Genomic DNA, 20,785 nt, shown 5'->3' on the forward strand with positions numbered 1-20,785 from the left:
ACAGGTAAAGTCCATTATTGAGTTGCAATTCCAGGGTCTGTGCATGTCTGTGCATGTGTGTGTGTGTGTGTGTGTGTGTGTGTGTGTGTGTGTGTGTGTGTGTGTGTGTGTGTGTGTGTATACTGTTAAGCGGTGATGTACAGGTATAACCGTCCTTTTCCTGTTTTCCCCTCACAAGTGGTGAGGTGGGGCTGGATCCCTGCTGCAGGAAATCTGATGTCACTGATACAGACAGCGACCATGAGGATATGCATGTTGAGACACAGGCAGGGTTGTCAGGGGCTAACACTAGGCCACCAATTGACATCCCACAGATATCCACCCCATCCACGCACACAGTCACACTGCCTCTACATACCTCATCACCATTGGCCTTAGCTGATGGACAGTCTATGTTTGGAATTGGCCAGGAAAGTGTGGTATCCATGGCATGTGTGTCAGGACACAGCAGCCATAGCCTTATGTCCAGCGGGGTACCACATAGACAGATGTTCAGAGGTGCTCGTCGGAGCACTGCTGGTCATCATACCCCTGGCAGACATGCCACATGTATATCTACCAAATGCATGTTCCAGGCCTTCATGGAGGCACAGGCATGAATAGAACAGTACACCAGACAGGGTCTAGGGGCACAGAGGGCTTATCACACCTATGTAAATGACAGCACTCGTGACCTAGCAGGTGCCATTCATAATTTCACTGAGATCATGGATAGACGGTGGGGTGAGACATTGGATTCCATCAACAATGTCATGTCCATGCATCAGGATAGGGCAGGAGGGTTGCAACAGCCATATGGACATATGCCAGCAACATCAGCAGCTGGAGGTTGCTGTGGATGTCCCACCAGTCACAGATGCTCCTGTAGTGGCAGTACCAGCCCCAGCACTGCGGAGGGGGTGCTGTCCACAGACCATCATCGCAGGCCACATGCACATGGCCCTGTACAGTCCCAGGAGGGACCTGGATGCAGTGGACATTTGTCAACCTCAGGCGACAGTAACCTATCTGGTTTGTTCCTGATAGTGCCTATGGCACCCCTGCCAGGCACAGCTCCAGTGTCCATAGCTGGAGACAGTGAACTGCAAACCCTGCCAGGTACAATTTGCAGCTGTCTTACAAATCCCTGTATACGGCAGCCACATGGTGGACCTGTGTGCATGCAGACACACACACAACAACAAAACTAGGCCAACCACATACCTGCACACACATCACAATTGGCCCAAAACACTACTCAGCCCCCTCACACACATACACACATTGTCACTTGTATGGCTCAGCCTGGCCTCTGGCAAACCAACAAAACACCCTGTGCATATGATGATACCTGTACCACATTCTGTCATCCATAACTTCGATGCAGGGACAGGTTAACATGGTTCTGATGTGCAGGGTGACTGTACAACAGTGTAGCAATGGAATGCTGTGTAGCATGTTGTCAGCAGTAAAGTGAAATGCTAACATCCTGGAATGTGTAATTGTGAAGCCATGATGCATTATAGCTGTTATTAACAATGTTGTATTGTTTTCACCATTATCTATTCCGATTGTGTTGTGGTTGTGCATGTGCCACATGGCTAATGGGTGTAGTGGTGTCCGCAGGCTTTCTACAGTGGACACCAGTAAGTGTAGTGGGTGGTACACATGACATGGCTGGGTACAACGCACAGAGCCTTTGGTTTGGATGCAGTACAGATACAAGACTGTACACATGGAGGTATGTCCCTGTGCAGGTAACACATCTGTTGGCCATGTAATCTCACCAAGACAGGATAGGCACAACCACACATTGGTATATATGCGGTCTGTTATTTGAATGACATTGAAAATGCTAACAGCAGGGTGTATGTCCCTTTCCCCACTCTACTGCAATCCTCACCTCAGTAACATGGGTGTGCCACTGCTGGTGGCATAGCCCTACACTTAGGAGGGTGTGAGGTGCTCTACTACTGCAAATGGTAGATGCAACAGTAACTGCAAAGATGGTGGATGTGTCCACAACAGCCACACCCAGTGGGTTATAGCAACCCCAGTATTACTGCACACCTCTACAGTGTGAAGGGCATTAACACATCTATGACCTGTGAAGGACTGTATGTCCACAGGATGGCACCTGTGGAATGTTGGCATTTGCCAAGCAGTCCTGGGGGAATCATATTCTGTGAATGGAGGTAGATCCCTTAACATCTACACACATTCCTACCTGTGGGATGGTGTAGAAAAGCCTGCTATGATCTACATAGGCTGTGTGAACCCCCTAACCCTCATCTACAACTGTCATGACTGCTTCAAGGAGGTATACCAGGTTTAGGTGGCATTCTCTGCCTTTGACAAACCCAGCATTGGTGTGGTCCAGGGTTGCAAGATTACCAGTGACATTGGCCATGTGTTTAGTGTAGATATGTTCCATGTCCATGCAGATCAGGCTCATCAGGCTACTGGGTGGTATTTCCCAGCTGACATGGTGGAACACCCTTTGTGGAGTGGGATGACTGTTGCTGTGTGCCATTCAGTAGGCAGAAACCCTGAGTTAAGTCTATGATTGAACATAGTACTTAGGTAGGGTTCTGGTTTGTCCTGTAGTATGTGTAGAATGCAGCCTCTGTTGGTTTGTGGTCCCATGGATGCTGTGTTACTGGCTTTGGAGAGTGTGGTTCTTACCTGTGCATCCGTAATTACAGTAACCTTGCATCAGACTGGTGTACAGATGAGCCATTAAGGGGGTGAGATGGGAGTCATGTGTGAAATGAACGCATCTGCCTGGATGTCGGCATTATCTGTTGCTTCTATCCAATACGGCCATTGTGCTGTAACTCAAAGCAGATGTGAGTATTGCCATTGAGATCCTGATTTAGCTATACACTGCTTTGTGGGTGTCCTTGGCAACAGTGGTGAATCCATTGTGAGGTGTAGGCCTGTTGGATAGTATGAGGGATCCTAGCTACTTACTGTGCCTGCCCAAGGGTTCCCCCAAGCATGACACTTCACTTGACTGTACTGCATGATATGTTACTGATGCAACCTGACATCATATAGGTGGGATGGAGTACTGTTAACATGTAGTGCCCTTGTCATGTAAGGTCCTGGTTATGGGATCTGCAACAGTTGGTAGTATATTGCAGGCCAGACGTGTTTGGCTGTTGGGGGGATACATATTCATGCCAAATGTATGTTTTGTGGGCCTCTCAAACCCATTAATGGTGCATATGAACATATATGTTTTTATTATGTTCCCAATTTTATCTACAGATGTATGTCTGTATGTACCTATATATATATATATATATATATATATATATATATTTATTTATATATATATATATATATATATATATAAATAAATATATATATATATATATATATATATATATATATATATATATATATATATATATATATATATATATATATATAAATATATATATATATATATATATATATATATATATATATATATATATATATATATATATATTGCTGTATATATGTGGACATATGGACGTAGGCATATATATCTATAGATGCATGCGTATCTATGTATATATGTTTATTTTGATATATATATATATATATATGTGTGTGTGTATATATCTACATATATAGATATGTTATATTCCTTTAGATATTAATATATATACGCACACACATACATCTACATGTTGAAATACATTCCCCATAGTGTTGAATACCTGGGCTGGATGATATGTTTGTGAAAACATGATTGCTCCATGGCTTTGTGGTAAATCACTTTGTCTGTGGTGTGCAGGGTCCTGGGTTTGAGCATTTTGTTGCTGGGTAGAACATGGCCCATTGGCTACAGACTGGTTAAGGCACTTTTAAGCAGTTGTAAGCGGGTTTGTGCGGAGCTATGCACTGCTACCTTCCAGTTACAGTGTCTTACACTTAACTTCTAAATTGCTTAACCTGTGTAGGCAGTGCTTACCCCCCCGTAAACCCGCTTACAACTGCTCAAAAGTGCCTTAATCACTCTGTATCCAACAGGTCGCGTTCTGCCCAGCAACGAAACAAACAGCTCCCACAAGGCTCAAACCTGCACACCATAGACAAAGTGATTTACCACTAAGCTATACCAGTTACAACTAGATGGGATGTTTTTAGAAACATATCATCCAGTGCAGTCATGCAACAGTAGAGAGAATGTATACCATCATCTAGATGTATCTGTGTGTAAATATATTAATATCTAAACAGATACAACATATCTATATATGTATGTATGTATATATATATATATATATATATATATATATATATATATTTCTGAAACTATATGTATATATATATATATATATATATATATATATATATATATATATATATATATATATATATTAATATACATGAACATATATACATGCAAATGCCTAGATCGACACATATAAGTGTCTACAGCTATATGTCTACATATACACAGCAAGTTACATATGTGTACGCAGATATACATCTATGTAGGTATATACGGACATAGTTATATATATTTAAGCAGATATATATATATCTATATAGGTATATATGGCCACACATGTGCAGATAGCAATGGCAGATTAACAAACACACATATGTCCACATGCACCGTTAATGGGGTTGAGAGGCCCGACACAGTATACGTCTTCTACAAATAGCCATCCTTCCCAAAGCCAAACACATCCGCCCTGCAATACACTACCAAGTGTTGTAGATCCTGTAACCAAGACCTGATATGGCATGGGCACACGTTGTTAAAAGTACTACATCCCACCTTTATGATGTCAGGCTGGTATTGGTGACATATCATGCAGTACAGTCTGCCTCCCATAGGAAATGTAAAATGTGGAAGCCATCAACATCCCCAGGAGACAGATACACAGACACAGATATGCAGATACATATGTACATATGTACGTGTGTATATATATATATATATATATATATATATATATATATATATACATATATATATACATATGGATATAAATGTGACTACCCATACACACACAGATATATGTACAGTAAGATACATATATAGAAGGTGCACACAATATGAAACAGCCACTATGCCTACAGTTAACACCTGAACAACTTTACACTGTATGTCCACCCATACAAATGACAATTGTTGCCTGCAACATATACCCACAGAGAGGTCATAGGGAAAACACCACACACAGGTTTGCAGAAATGGAATACCTTTCATTGTGTACTATTGCAGTTCTATATGCCATGTCATATAGCTGTTCAGACACTGACATCCATATAAACAGAGGAATGCAACTGTGAAACAGTTATACTAATACAGTAGTACAATAGTGAGGAAAGACTGGGCCACAGGATACCAAACGATCAACAGTATGTAATGCAGGTGTATAGTCCAGCAGCCTCTATCTACACTCTGTACAAAATCAGTAGGTGGGAAAGACATCATGTGACCAAATGGGTTGTAACTGTAACATAATAAAGCATAACTGACACCATCACATGCACAATGACAAACAGAACAGTCTGCATGGCAGGAGGTAGTAGGCTTGCATTAACCCAATATATGTAAGTAATGCAAATATAGGTGAAGTCTACAGTACTTTACATCCAGATATCTTAAGGCAGCTCACCCCTGATACCCTCACATATTTTAACAGCCTAAGTAATTTATGGTGCCCCCCCAGGCTCAATAATACAGGGCCATATACCACTGTTACATACACTGGCTGCCTCTGGAGTGCATAAGAGCACACATGTGTTGTGTAGGTGGCACCTATACATATATGGCCCCAGCCCCACTGTATGTGTGGGGGATACAACAGAAATGGACTTATGGCAGCAATGGCAGCATGATATACTCACAGCCCACTGCGGAACAACCCCCGACAGCATGTCATATGTACAAAGCTTGATATACAGATGGAGGACAGAGGCTGGAACACAGGCACGAATGTGGAGAACTGTTGCCACACACTAAGCAAGTTGCTGGTGATACAGGATAGTCTGCAATGTGCCCTTAGTCAGGGAATTGCAGTTAGAAACAGAAATGGATGTAGCCATGTAGTGATAGCACTCAACACACACACACTGCCAGTGAATTAGCTGACACAGGACCTGTGTGGTGGACAGACAACACATGACAGGCACACCTCTTGCCACCAAGAGAATAGGCCCACAGTTAACAGCTATACAGACAGACTGCATTCCAAGGTAAACTAGTATGTACACGCACACCCTGTAACATCAGTACTATACAAAGCATAACACAACTCTACTCACATTCTGTCTGTAGTTCCTGAACCTCCTACAAATATGTAGCTGCCCTGAGTGTGCCGGTTCTCCTGTAAAAGGTATTTCCACCTGCTGTCTCTAACACTGATGCCCACATACAGGAAGGACTGTACCAACATCCACAGAATGTCCAGGTTATGTCATCAAATATAACCCCTACTGTACATAACATGTTAACCCGCGGTGGTGGTGGTGCTGTGGTAGCATTGTCGCCTCACAGTAAGACGCTGTCCGGTTCGATTCTCAGCTAGAGCGTCTTATGCAGGGAGACATGCGTGAATGGGCGTACCTTCATTGAAGGTTGTGCATCAGGCCTGGAAAGCCAGTATGTAAAATTCAACTGCCAATCATTAGCGGACCAGAGTTCCGCTGTAGCAACCACTAACCGGGAAATGCCGAAAGACACACACTGTACATAACATGTGAAGCAGTCTGATATCTCACTGGCTTGTTATCAAATATGATGACACTAATTATGGTGTACAGCACATATGCACCACTTCATCCACCACATATGTACACAGGTTGACAGAGCTGTGGCTGGAAGCACATACACAGGGCCAATAAAGCAGGTGTAGGTCTCCACATTTACTGTTGTAACAGGGTTTTTTGCAACATATGTCCTATGAGGGATAAGAAGCCAGTAACTGTCACAGGTTTCACCATCTACAGACTGAAATCCTCACACTACCTTCTGCGGTCCACAAATAGATGCTCCGTTGGTAACACATGAAATCAAAGGTACAACACACTGCCCTGTCTGCAGATGACCCTGCAGATGGGGATTCCATATAAACATGGAACTGATATGGCAGGTGTGGAGACATGTAGGAAAGTCATATCCACACACACGCACTGTTAAACCAACAGTACTCCACATGCAGTATAGCAGCGCTTACAGTCAGTAGTCAGGTCAGGCACATCCCCCTCCTGTGTGTTGCCCTGTTTCCACAGTGTATGTTGTTAGAGGTAAATCCCCAATCCATCTGAGATGCTGTTTGCCAAACAACAGATCTAGTTCCTGCTCACAGTAAATGAAAAGGGCCAACACCAACATGATGTTCCTAGATATTGGAGTGTGTTTTCATGCAATTGGCTATGGGAATGTTACCACAGCTGTTCCACATGCAGTCAGCTAGACGCGGGCTGCAATTCGTGCAAAGGCCATCAGATGATCATGAGCATCTTTTAAAATACACATGCTGCTGCCAAGCAAAGCAGGTGTAGGTCTCCACATCCACCAGAGAGGGAGTGGGAGAGGCAGACAGAGGCAAAGACAAGGCAGGGAGTGGTGGGAGAGTAAAACCTAAGCATGTTTGTGTCATACACCTACCAGCACAGGGTATCAAACCCCTGATGACTATGTAGTACTATCACAGTTCTATGCAGTTATTGGATGTGCCACATGGGTTACCTGTTGTGGAGGACTCAGAACATATATGTGATGGTGACTGACATCTGCAACATGGATACAGTAGCTATACAATAGGTGATGTACATGTATGTGCCTGTCCATATGTACAGGTACCAGCATCAACACAGCCACACTCTCACAGGGATGCACACACATTGACACACTTGTCAGGGCCAGGATTACAACTCATTAGTAGTGGGATTGCCACACCACATCACTGTACAGGTACCACATGCACCACATGGATCATACAGGGATTGTATGGGCAAATGGTATGGGGGAGGTGTCTGACATCAGACAGCATGCTTCAGTATGCCTAGAGGGGCTGTAGGGAGTGTAGATGTGAACATATGCACCATACAACACACACACAAACACATAGGATGCTAGTACTGACATGCATGGGTGCATGTCTGCATGGGTGTGTGGTGCTCGACTGTGCCAGACGGCTGTACAAGGCTAGGTGATGGGTATACCTTGACATCAGGCCACATGACAATGGTCTGCATTGTGGTTTAGGGCTGTAGTGTCTACATTTGCCCACACAAGTGGGCATTGTATCCCCATCCAGTCACCTGGGAGACTATTGTGTGTGGCCAATGCTGTGCAATGCTTGCCATGTATGTGTTCCTTAGTGCATGACATGTACGGTGTCTGGGACATGTACACCTCCCACATGCATGTACAGTGACATGTGGAACTGTACTTGGGGTGTCTGGCCCATGTTGTGAATACAAATTATCATCAGATGTGCCAGTCCTGCCCACCTGTGGCAGGAACTGGTAATGGGCAGCAGGTTTACCCTGCAGCTACATTGATAGCATGCTAACAGCATTCCCTGGTGTCAGTGGCATCTGTCAATACAGGGTATGTTGTCAGGCATGGTATGTCACATGTGATGGCACCACAGGTGTTTTAGGTGTCCATTGGGGAACATGGGGAAGGTGCACTGTCTGCATGTACATGCATATTGGACAGATGGACAGGGTGACACACCCTCTGTAGCCCACAGCTATCACCCCATAGCTACTATCAGTGGTCAATATGCAGTGTACTACCCACATATTGGCTGTTGCCTAGGCATGTGTGTGTGTATGAGACATGTGTTGAGAGTGTGCTCTGGGTAATACTGGGGTTGCTAACTGTGATTGCCTGGCCTTGATGTCAAATGTATGGGTATGGCTTTCCACCCTAGCCTCTCAGCTATTTCACATCTGTTATCCTTGTATGGTGGACATTGTGATATATAGTAGGGCCACCATATAAGAAATTTGCAAAACCCCCTTCACATTGGCCACAGGTGGCACACACTCACAAGCATCTCCACACAGGATACGTGTTACAAACACACACGCACCTGTCATGTCTGTAAGTAGAACCCCTACATAACTAGTTTATTACACTACAGCACTACACAGTTATAGTACACGCCCCGGAGATTACTGAAGTGCTCCTTCCCCAAAGGTGTATATTACATTGGATGGTATCAATAGGATTGCCAATGTAGGACATTCGAATTGTAGTGCGTGTGACTAGCCTAAAATGCTTTGCTCCCTTCACAGACAGTGACACACACAAAATATCCACAATCAACATGTGTGGGTATAGAACCCCTAACAGAGGTGTATATCACACTACAGCATGGAGGTGTTATAGGATGCACCATGGGGATTACTAAAGAACCCCTTCCCCAAAGGTGTATTTCACAATGAATGACATCAGCTGGATTGGCAAAGTAGGTTTCCCCAAAGGTGTATTTCACAATGAATGACATCAGCAGGATTGCCAAAGTAGGCCATTTGAACTATACTGTGTGTGACTAGCCTATAATGCATTGCTCCATACAAAGACATTGAAACACACACAAAACATCCAGAACTACCATGGGTGGGGATGGAACCCTACCACAGTTCTACATCACACTACAACAGCACACAGTTACAGGATGGGCTACAACCTTCCCAGAGGTGTATTTCTAGGTGGGTGATATCAGCAGCCTTGCCAAAGTTGAGTATATGAATTGTAAGGCATGTGAGTACCCAAAAAACCATTGCTCTCTACACAGTCAGACATGCACACAAATGCACACACATAGTCAGTTGCCAAGTCTGGGGTTAAAACTCCTATCTAACTACTTTATCACACTACAACAGTACTCAGTTACAGGATGCACTATGGAGATTACTAGACTGCAACCTTCCCAGAGGTGTATTTCTAGGTGGGTGACATCAGCAGCCTTGCCAACGTTGAGTATATGAATTGTAAGGAGTGTGAGTACCCTAAAAAGCATTGCTCTCTACGCAGTCAGAGACAGGCAGACACTCACACAAACACACACTCACAGTTATCAAGTCTGGGGTTAGAAATCCTACCTAACTAGTTTATCACACTACAGCAGTACACAGTTATTTGATGTGCCATAGAGATTACTGGGCTACAACTCTCCCAAAGGTGTATTTCACATTGGATGACATCAGCAGGCTTGTCATAGTAGGGCTATGGTGAGGCCGGTGTGTGCATGGGCCATAGCCCATTCATCTATGGGTTGACATGCCACATGGCCACATGCGGGCACACATGGTGTCATATGTCACAGGTACGTGTATACAGCTGATAGATGAATACTTCTTTGTACAGTCATGTTGCACAGCTGGCACATGCACCACATAGTCTGTAATGTTGACAGATACTGGTGGCTAGTATCTGCAGTGAGTGGCCCTTTGGCTGTGTGCTGGGTGGGACAGGCCTGGATGGCTCATTGTCACAGTCACCCTCTTCCACACATCTATGTATGTCTACCTTTGGCTTATTATAGTGTGTTGTCCTGACATATCTGTCTGTATTTCTATCCCCTGTGTGTGCAAAGCATGAGTGGTGCATACTGACGAATGTCTGCACTAACAACTGCATCTGGCAGATATGTCTGGTCCACTGGTATTTGCAGTCATGGCCTTCATATGTTTAAGTGTGTGAGCATGCCCCATATGACCTTTCAGTATGTTGTTGACTGACAATGCCTTCATTTCTGTAGGTGTGTGAGCATGCCCAGTATGGCCATCTGTATTGAATGTGTTGATCGTGTCCAGGTAGTTTGTGCTGCAGTGCTGACCTTTACATTGTACACCGACATGTAGCATGCTGTCTCTGCAGGGTATCCATTGATCATTTGGCTTTAACTGTTACTACATTTCTGCATAGCAGGGGGAGCACACCTGACTGTTTCTACATTTCTACACAGGAGTGGGGGGGCACACCTGACTGTTATTACATTACAATGCAGGATGGGGGGGGCACACCTGACTTTTTCTACATTTCTACACAGGGTTTTGGGGGGCACACCTGACTGTTATTACATTACTATGTAGGATGGGGGGCACACCTGACTATTTCTACATTTCTACACAGGGTTGGGGGCACACCTGACTGTTATTACATTACTGTGTAGGATGGGGGGGGCACACCTGACTATTTCTATATTTCTACACAAGGTTGGGAGGCACACCTGACTGTTATTACATTACTATGTAGGACGGGGGAGCACACGTGACACTTGTACACATTTGCTATAACTGTACTGGTATGTCATGTACTCCATTTCATTCTGTATGCTGATCTGTCATGCAGACTAGAGGCATACCAGTGTACTATAGATCATAGCTTTGGTTGCCTTACATATTATTGTCTGACTTCCTACCCTTCAGAACTAACATCCCACTGCCTGCCCTGCTGTGGTCTGTCTGTGTAGGTCTGGGGGTGAGGTTAACCATAGCCATCATTCTGGGGCCATGGCACAGGCTCTGTTTGAGTTTGTCTACACCTGTCCTGCTGGCTGTGACTGTTGTTGGGTATGTGAACTGTCCTGACTGGCATGTGTGGGTCATATGGACACACATGTCGCTCAGCACATTTCCTGCAGTGGGTTTTGTCACCCTGTGTAGTACTGGCTACTATGGTGACTCCAGTATGTGTTACAGATGTCAGGGTGTCACTATGGGTGTCTACTGTCTGCAGCCATAACATTCAGCCACCCAATTCTCTTGCATGCTCACATCCATACCATAGCTACAGGTATCAACACATTCTACTCTATTTGGCAATTGGTAGGTTGATTGACTTACCTTGAGGATGTGCCAAACTTGTGAATGGTGATGAAGGGCTGTCTATGTCGGATGCACATAGGACACTCTCTATACATGGTTGAGCACAGGTAGTGTCATGTTTGGCATCCCTTTTACTGTATGTGCAAGTCAGAGAGAGGTGTCATTCCCTGGGTCCCTACTGTGTCAGGGAATGTGCTCTGCATTGCCTCTTTGCCAATGCCAGGGCATACTGGGCATGCCTCCTTCTGTCTACTGGGGCAGGCTCAGGTAGTTCCTCCTCTGGGTCACTCTGTGCCTGTACAGGCCTTGACATTAGTGGTGGGCTGTGTGGCCCTGCCCCATTCTGTTTCTGCTGCAGCTGTTTCTGCAGGATCATCTTGTGTAGCATAGCACATACCATAACAAATTGGGTACATGTAGCTGGTGAATACTGCAAGCCTCCACCAGATGTGTCCAGACACCAGTACCATGACCTGAACATCCCAAACACATGCTCTGTTATATGTCTGGCCTGTGCGTGTGTCTCATTATGGCATTCTTGTTCAGGTGTGTGTGCATTTCTGATGGATGTCATCAGCCACGGCTCCAGTGTGTACCCAGCATCCCCCACTAGGTGACCATAGGGGATGTCCCCATTGGCAAATCTCTGGTACAGCTGCATCAGATGCCATATGTGGGAATCATCATAGCTTCCAAGGCAGCCAGCACACACATGCATTATAATGCCCTGGGCATCACATACAACCTGACAATTGATGGAGGGGAAGCCTCTGTAGTTGATGTAGGCCCTACCCTGCTCTCTGGGTGGTGCTTTGATGCATATGTGCGTTCAGTCTATAGCACCCACTACCCCAGGGTATTCTGCTATTTTGTGGAAGAGACACATATTGCTGGCCAACACCTCACAGGTGTTGAGGAAATATACATGCTCACTGGCATGTGCTGACATGGAATCCAGGAACTGGTGGAATACTCTGGATGCCGATGCCTGTGAGATCCCTATGATATCCCCAGTTCTGCTTTGGGAAGTACCTGTGACTAGTATACCTAGGCCTACACATACCTTGGTATCCACTGGGATGGGTTCCCCTGTTTGCTGTAGGTGGTCTCTGTCCACCCTATAGCGCTCCACTATCTCCAGCTCAAATAGCCTCTGGTAGGTTGCCATGGATCTGTACACTCTTCTCTTATCTCCTCACTGTGGCTTGTTTGGCAGCATTCACATCCTCATCACCCTCAGCCTCTTCCACATGTTGTTCTATGTTGCCTGCTGCAGCCCTCCTCATTTTGTAGGTTTGTTTGTTAAAATTTCCCTGCTTGTATACACCGGAGGTGTAGAGTGTGGGAAAAAACAGTGGGAAAGGTGTTTGCTTAGTTTATAGTAGTTTTCTGGGCTGGGCTGGTCTGCTGCCTGTGTAATTGGCTAAATCTGATACATTTCACCTGTCAGCTAAGCTAGTTCTCCTTGATTACCTTCCTACTGCTGTTTTCCCTTCGCATTGCCTCCCTGTTTAAGCCCGTGTGTGCGCCACTCAAACAAAGTGCTCAAATGTGCACATTGCTGCTATTTCCTGGTTTAACTTCTTTTTTCTTCCTGTAAAACCCAGTGCATGGCACGCACACTTGCTTACACTTTGTAAAGAGTGCTAGGCAGATTTAGACACACCACCTAGCTTAGCTGTGCTAAGCTAGGAGCAAGCCTGAGCCACAGGGCTCCAATCTACTTACAGTATGCCTGACACACCCACCCATGATGTCACCAACTCCTAGTCTTGCACTCAGCTATTCATACTTTTACACTGTTGGGACCTACCTCACATGCTGGGGAAAACTGGGATTCACTATCCTTCCCCTCATTTGCATAGAGTTGTCTGCTAATGCATAATTACATGTTTCACACTGAGCCTCCCCCCTTAGCAACCACTATTCACTGGCCAGGTTATTTTTTGCCTGCCATTGACTTGCATGGCAGAATACTGATTTTAGTTAGAATGCTTGTTTTAGGTTTATTTTCTTATTTTCCCACTGATCCCTTTTGCACGCCACTGCCCTATGCTTAAACAGCCGAGATTAGCGAAAAAAAAATTAAAAGTTGATTTTTATATTTTTTTGTATTGTTTGCAATGCCAGTGGCCTTATTCTTGGCCATTGGCATGCTTCCTCAATGATATGCAGCCTTTATTTGGAGCTGTCATGTCTCCATTTTGGAGTTTGCAGATATGTACTCTGTTACTAACCGAGTACATTTCTCCAGATTACGCTAGTCCTGCGCCACCTGATTCCATCTTCCTGGATAGGAGATTTACCTCATTTGCATGGTTTTCACCTGCAAATGGGATAATTTGCATACAGGGGCTGGGAACGTGCAGGACTATTGCAAGAGCGCTTGTGCACGTCAAACAAGCATGTACATGGTTCGCTCTGCCGCCATATTGCCAACATTACCTCTTACACTAATCATGCACACCATGTAGGTCTTGCTGAATCCAGGGGTTCCTTTCAACTTTAAAAGAAGGAAAAGTAATAATGCTTTCAATAAATTTGAATAGTATTATTAATATTGTAAGAATGATAGGGATATTAGAATGGTGTGCTAAATGTGATATAGATATTATTCTTATAGAAATGTAAGATATTTGACAAATGAAGAAAGACTTCCAATAGAAAAATTGCCAGGTGGAAAATTTATATGAAAGTAAGGAAATTAATGTTCTTCTGGAATGGCTTTATTGTGTGAAAAACAGTAAAAATATTAGATGTCACTTAGGTAAGGAAGGGAAGGTTAACTACCGTAGATATGAGGTGGAAAGAATATTTTTACAGAATTATAGCATTTTGTGCATATACAAATGGCAAAGAAAAATAGAATCAGTTTAATCAAATATTATTTTATGTGGTAGTTAATATGAAAATTATTATTGCAGGGTTTTTCACTGTGATTTAATGTGAAATGTGACAAGAAAGGGAACAATATTAAAAATACATGATGTGATAAAGTGTGGTAAGTTAGCTGTGTACAATGAAAGATAATGGCCTTATAGGAGATGTTTGCAACTGGATCTGAAATTGATTGTTTTGTACTTTTGGAAGGTTTGGATGGAGCAGATGGTAATACAGCAAGGACAGTTTTTGGATCATTTAGCAACATGGATGGAGGTGATGGAAGAAAGACATTGTATTAAAATAGGAAAGGAAATACAAAGAGTAAGTGAGATATTATGGAATGAATTTGGAGAGTGGGAAGCATCGCAGTCATGGAGGGATCATTTAACCATGAAGAACTTTTATAAAAATTAGTCTGAATGGTACATTGAATTATAAAATGAAGTATAATTTTCCCAGTAGCAAGATGATGTAAGAAAGGAAGAGAAAGTGAAGTATGGAAAAATGCAAAGAAATGTGTTGAAGAATTTAAAGATGAATAAAAGATAGTATTGTGATATGGAAAAGGAAATATATAAATGAAATTGAGAAAAAATATGACTGATATTATTAGCAGAGATATTATTTTCAAGGGGAGAGAGGTGGTGCAGGCATATTGGGTAAAATAGTAAAGGAGAATGTTGGTATAATGAGGGAAATTAAAAATGTAAAAGGAGAGGTAAAAATGCAGTTGTAGTACAGCATGGAGAAAATATAGATGAGTAAAAAGAAAGAAAATAAGAAAGAATTGAAAGTAAAATAAGGAAGAATTTGAAAAAGAGATTACTATCAGTCAATCAGATGAAGTACTTAGGAAAGTAAGTGTTTTGTCAATATTGGGTCCTAATGGCATTGGGTATGAAATGTACAAGGAATTAACTGATTAGTAAACAGAGTGTTTTGTAAATGTTTTGAATGAATGGGTGAAAGAAAGTTTTGTTTATGGAGATTTATGTAGTGGAGTATTAAAAATTATATGGAAGAAAGATGATAAGAATGAAATAAAAAACTGGATACCGATCACATAAAAAATACAGATTATAATTTTTATGAGAATAGCACATAGAGGAGAATGGAAGGAAAGATGAAGGATATTATGGAAGAAAATATATGTGACATAAAAGGGAAGGAATGCCTGGAATTATTACTGGTGGTTCAAAAAAATGATGAAATTATAAGTAAAAGGGAAGATGTGAACTGTATGGCATGTGATATTAATAAGGCATCTGATACAGCAGGGTATGATGTTTTGTGGGATGTTATGGGAAAGTATGAAATAGGTAATCGAATTAGAAGAGGGTGTATGTCAGCAAATCAAACTAATAGGGTGAGACTGTTAGTGAATGAGTGGCTGAATAAAGAAATATGCATGAGTTGTGGTATAAGACAAAGATGTCCCTTGAGTGGGATATAATTTGCATTAGTAATGAATGTAACAGTGAATGAAGTATCTTATAAAATGAAAGATGCTAGATATGTGATGCAAAAGGAAATAATGATTCCAGTAATTCTGATATATGCAGATGATACAGTCGTGGTTGCTAAGAATAAAATATGGATGAGGGCAGTGTTGATATGTCTGAATGGATGTTTAAAGGAAATGATAATGACCTTGAATAAAGATAAGAGTAAGAGTCTGGGTGATGTTGCAAAAATTGGAGGGGTATATTTTTCAATGAATGAAGAATCTTTGTTAGGGATAAAATATAAGAAAATTATGTATTTATGAGGCAGTGGGAAATTATGATAAAAGAAATGAAAGAAATAAGTATTATGTGGGGGCCTTATAGATTAGCATTCAAGAAAAGGGTTGAGCTGGTCAATTCTTTTTAATGGCAAAATAGCATATAACATTTTTATATGATCCCAGAAAAATATGGAAAATAAATTTTGCAAGTAGTGTTTTCTTTTACACTGGGTTCATGATTAAACCCAGTGAAAAGAGGTATGCTGTATATTAAACCCAATAAAAAGAGGTGTGTTGTAAACTAGTGAAGATGAAGGGGGATTGGGGTTTTTAAATCCAGCTGCTTATCCTGCTTCTTTAAACTTCTAATTGATGATGAACAAATGGCTCGGGGTGCAGAAAGGTGCAGAAAAACAGAACCAAATAATGAAAGGCTGCACCAAGCTTACAAAACCAAAACGTTTATTGAAACAAAAACTAATGTAAGTGCTTTCATGACTACTCCTGTCACTTCATCAGACAAACTAAACATTCATCTATCAAGTTTATATATCACATGGCAGCAGTCAGCTGATACTCAATGAAAATCAGGTGTAGTTATGTCACTTATACAATTAAAACTGTGCAGCAAGGTAAAATCTATATAATATATCTATAAAAATATTTATTTAAAAATTCAAACCATAAATAATACAAAAGAATCTCTTAAAACATGCATATATATATGGTATGCAAAGATATATATGTATATATTCTTTGTGCACATTGTACTAATTCCTAGCACTTGAGGTGGTGGGACTTCATGAAAGGTTTTAAGGATGTTAGACCATTAAGACCAGGATACCTCTCGGCATTCAGTGAGAGAATCCATTTTTGCTCTATGCTCTCAGTAACATTTTCTGTATCACCCCCTCGTATACTAAGGTGCACAACTTGAATGACCATAAACTTAAAATTGTGTGTACAATCTGTTTGTTTAATATGATTATCCAAGACATTAGTTTCTTTACAGTTGTTAATGTCCCTAATGTGTTCAAGGATCCTGTCCTTGAACATTCTGTTAGTTTTGCCTACATAGAATACAAAACATTTCTGGCAGAAAGAAAAATAAACAATATTCATTGTTCTACAATCAGCATAGCTATTACTTGTAATAGTTAATTGTTGCATGGGATGTGTAAAGGTTCTGTTACTATAGAAGTATTTACATGCAGAACATCGTCTGCACAGAAATGTGCCAGTCCACATGGACTGCATTGGTCTACTTATGTCCATTTTGTTACAGAGATGTTGTTTCAAGGACTTATTGTTCCTAAAATAAAAGGATGGAACATTGCCAATCATTTCCATAAATCCTGGTACTTCCTGTAATAGATGCCAATTTCTTTTAATAATAGAGGTATATTCATCGACATCACTTGAGTACTTAAGAACTACCCTAAATTTAGCATTTGTCAGGATAGGCCTGCATCCCTCTTCATTTTGTGCAACATTCATTAAATATGGTCTACATCTGCTGCCCCTCTGCGTCCATGCCTCATCTATGGTGGTCTTAATCTCCTCCCTCGAATAACCTCTATCTAAAATCTCTAATTTTACTTTTTCAAGTGCCACCTTTGCTTTATCATCCTTGTTGTGTAGGCACTTGAAAAAGTAAAATTAGAGTTTTTAGACAGAGGTTATTTGAGGGAGGAGATTGAGACCACCATAGATGAGGCATGGACACAGAGGTGCAGCTGATGTAGACCATATTTAACGAATGTTACACAAAATGAAGAGGGATGCAGTCCTATCCTGACAAACGCTAAATTTAGGGTAGTTCTTCAGTACTCAAGTGATGTCAATGAATATATTTATATTATTAAAAGAAATTGGCATCTATTACAGGAAGTACCAGGACTCTTGGAAAGCATTGGCAGTGTTCTGTCCTTTTCTTTTAGGAACAATAAGTCCTTGAAACAACATCTCTGTAACAAAATGGATATAAGTAGACCAATGCAGTCCATGCGGACTGGCACATTTCTGTGCAGACGATATTCTGCATGTAAATACTTCTGTAGTAACAGAACCTTTACACATCCCATGCAACAATTTACTATTACAAGTAATAGCTATGCTGACTGTAGAACAATGAATATTGTTTATTTTTCTTTCTGCCAGAAATGTTTTGTATTGTATGTAGGCAAAACTAACAGAATGTTCAAGGACAGGATCCTTGAACACATTAGGGACATTAACAACTGTAAAGAAACTAATGCCTTGGCTAATCATATTAAGCAAACAGATTGTGCACACAATTTTAAGTTTATGGTCATTCAAGTTGTGCACCTTAGTATACGAGGGGGTGATATAGAACATTTTACTGAGAGCACAGAGCAAAAATGGATTCTCTCACTGAATGCTGAGAGATATCCTGGTCTTAATGGTCTAAAATCCTGAAAACCTTCCATGAAGTCCCGCCACCTCAAGTGCTAGGAATTAGTACAGTGTGCACATAGAATATATAAATATATATCTTTGCATACCATATATACACATGTTTTAATAGATTCTTTTGTATTATTTATGGTTTGAATTTTTACATAAATATTTATATATATATATATTTCATATAGATTTTACCTTGCTGCACAGTTTTAATTGTATAAGTGACATAAACTACACCTGATTTTCATTGAGTATCAGCTGACTGCTGACATGTGATATATAAACTTGACAGATTGTTTAGTTTGTCTGATGAAGCGACAGGAGTAGTCGTGAAAGCACTTACGTTAGTTTTTATTTGTTTCAATAAACGTTTTGGTTGTGTGAGCTTGGTGCAGCCTTTCTTTATTTGGTTCTTTAAACTTCTGTAGAGTATTAAAGTGTGTAAATGAAGAGAATGAGAAATTAATAGTGAAAATGTTTAAATAGAAGTCCAAAACATTTTGGGAGATGATGAGAATAAGAAAAACAGACAAAGAGCATATAAATGAAGAAATTAAAAATTATCATGAAAAAATACTAACATAGAAAATATGAACTAACAATACAGAAAGGTGTAGAATGATGTGATATATTAGGCCTCCTACTGAAATGTCAGCACAAGCTGAAAAAAGACCAAAACACAGGAATAGAGTGAATCTCAAAACTTCTTTTTGCAGGAGAGGCAAGCTCTCCTGCACCCCCATGTGGGGGAAGCTCCCTCCAAAAAAACTTACATATGCCAACTCCAAGATCACCATACCTTGAAGAACAGAGAATATCTAAGAAATGGTGTCTCAGACATAGTGTATGCAAGTCCGATCTTTCAGACATTCAATCACCTTATTTCAGGATTCACTCTTGTGGGTCCTGAAATTTCAAATGGTCTTAAGTACAATACTGTGATAAAACAGTAATATTACATAAAATGTCTCAGTTTATAACCAGTTATGCAAACTGCTGCATGCTTCATTTGAGGTTTCTGACATAACTAATGAAGACCTCGTGGTTGTCATTGGCTGGCAAGCTACCTTTATCAAAAAATTGGATTTCTTGTACTTAATTACCCCTCTTAGTTATTTATTTACTTTAAGGAGAATGCATTTAACTGTTTGGGTGTTACTGTTCACAATTTTAGATATGACTTTTTTCCTTTTGCCATTTAATTTTGGATTCCACCAGGGTCATTTTGTTTTTAGAGTTTGTTTAGGCTTATATCTGTTATGTACAGGAGCCTCTATGCTACCAGTGACATGGTTGTACAGAGTGTCTATCTGGGTTTGGAGGGATTTGAAAATTTAAGACTTTATCATTTAATTGAAAGTTGTATGGCTTGGAATAATTCCTGTTGCAAGGTTTACTGGGGTTGCAGAATTGACTTTTATTTCAAAGAAGATCACTTTGTGATCTGACCTTACCAGAGAGGACATGACATTGGGTGGGGCACAGAGTTCTCCCATATTTATGCATACCAGGTCTAATATGTTTGTAACACTATCCAGTCTAGGGTGTTTGTGTTTTCTAAGTCAAGGAATGTTTGTACCTGAAAATTTGGGGTTGTGTAGGATTCCCAGTCTATAGAGGGGTCCCCATGAGTATCATGTTTGGTTGAATGGCAAGTGTCTCCAGTAGGTTTGAAAATGAGCTATAGGTTTCCAGGGACATAGAGGGTGACCTATATCTTTCTTTCATATGGTATGGGACTTTATCATACTTTGTCTATAGTGATCTTTATGTGAAGAAACTCTGGTTACTGATGTAAATCAAAATATTCTTTTAGTTTTTTGAATGATATTTGGATTTCGGCTTGAAACTTTTCATAGCTGCTTTCCCTATGGATTTATGCAGAATCATGTATACGATTAATTAATGTGACTCTGTTTGTCTGTTTGTATACATACTATTTGTGAAAGATTCCACACCACTGTT

This window comes from Protopterus annectens, chromosome 1.part1, assembly GCF_019279795.1.
Source record: "Protopterus annectens isolate FY-2018-M chromosome 1.part1, PAN1.0, whole genome shotgun sequence".
NCBI lineage: Eukaryota > Metazoa > Chordata > Ceratodontiformes > Protopteridae > Protopterus > Protopterus annectens.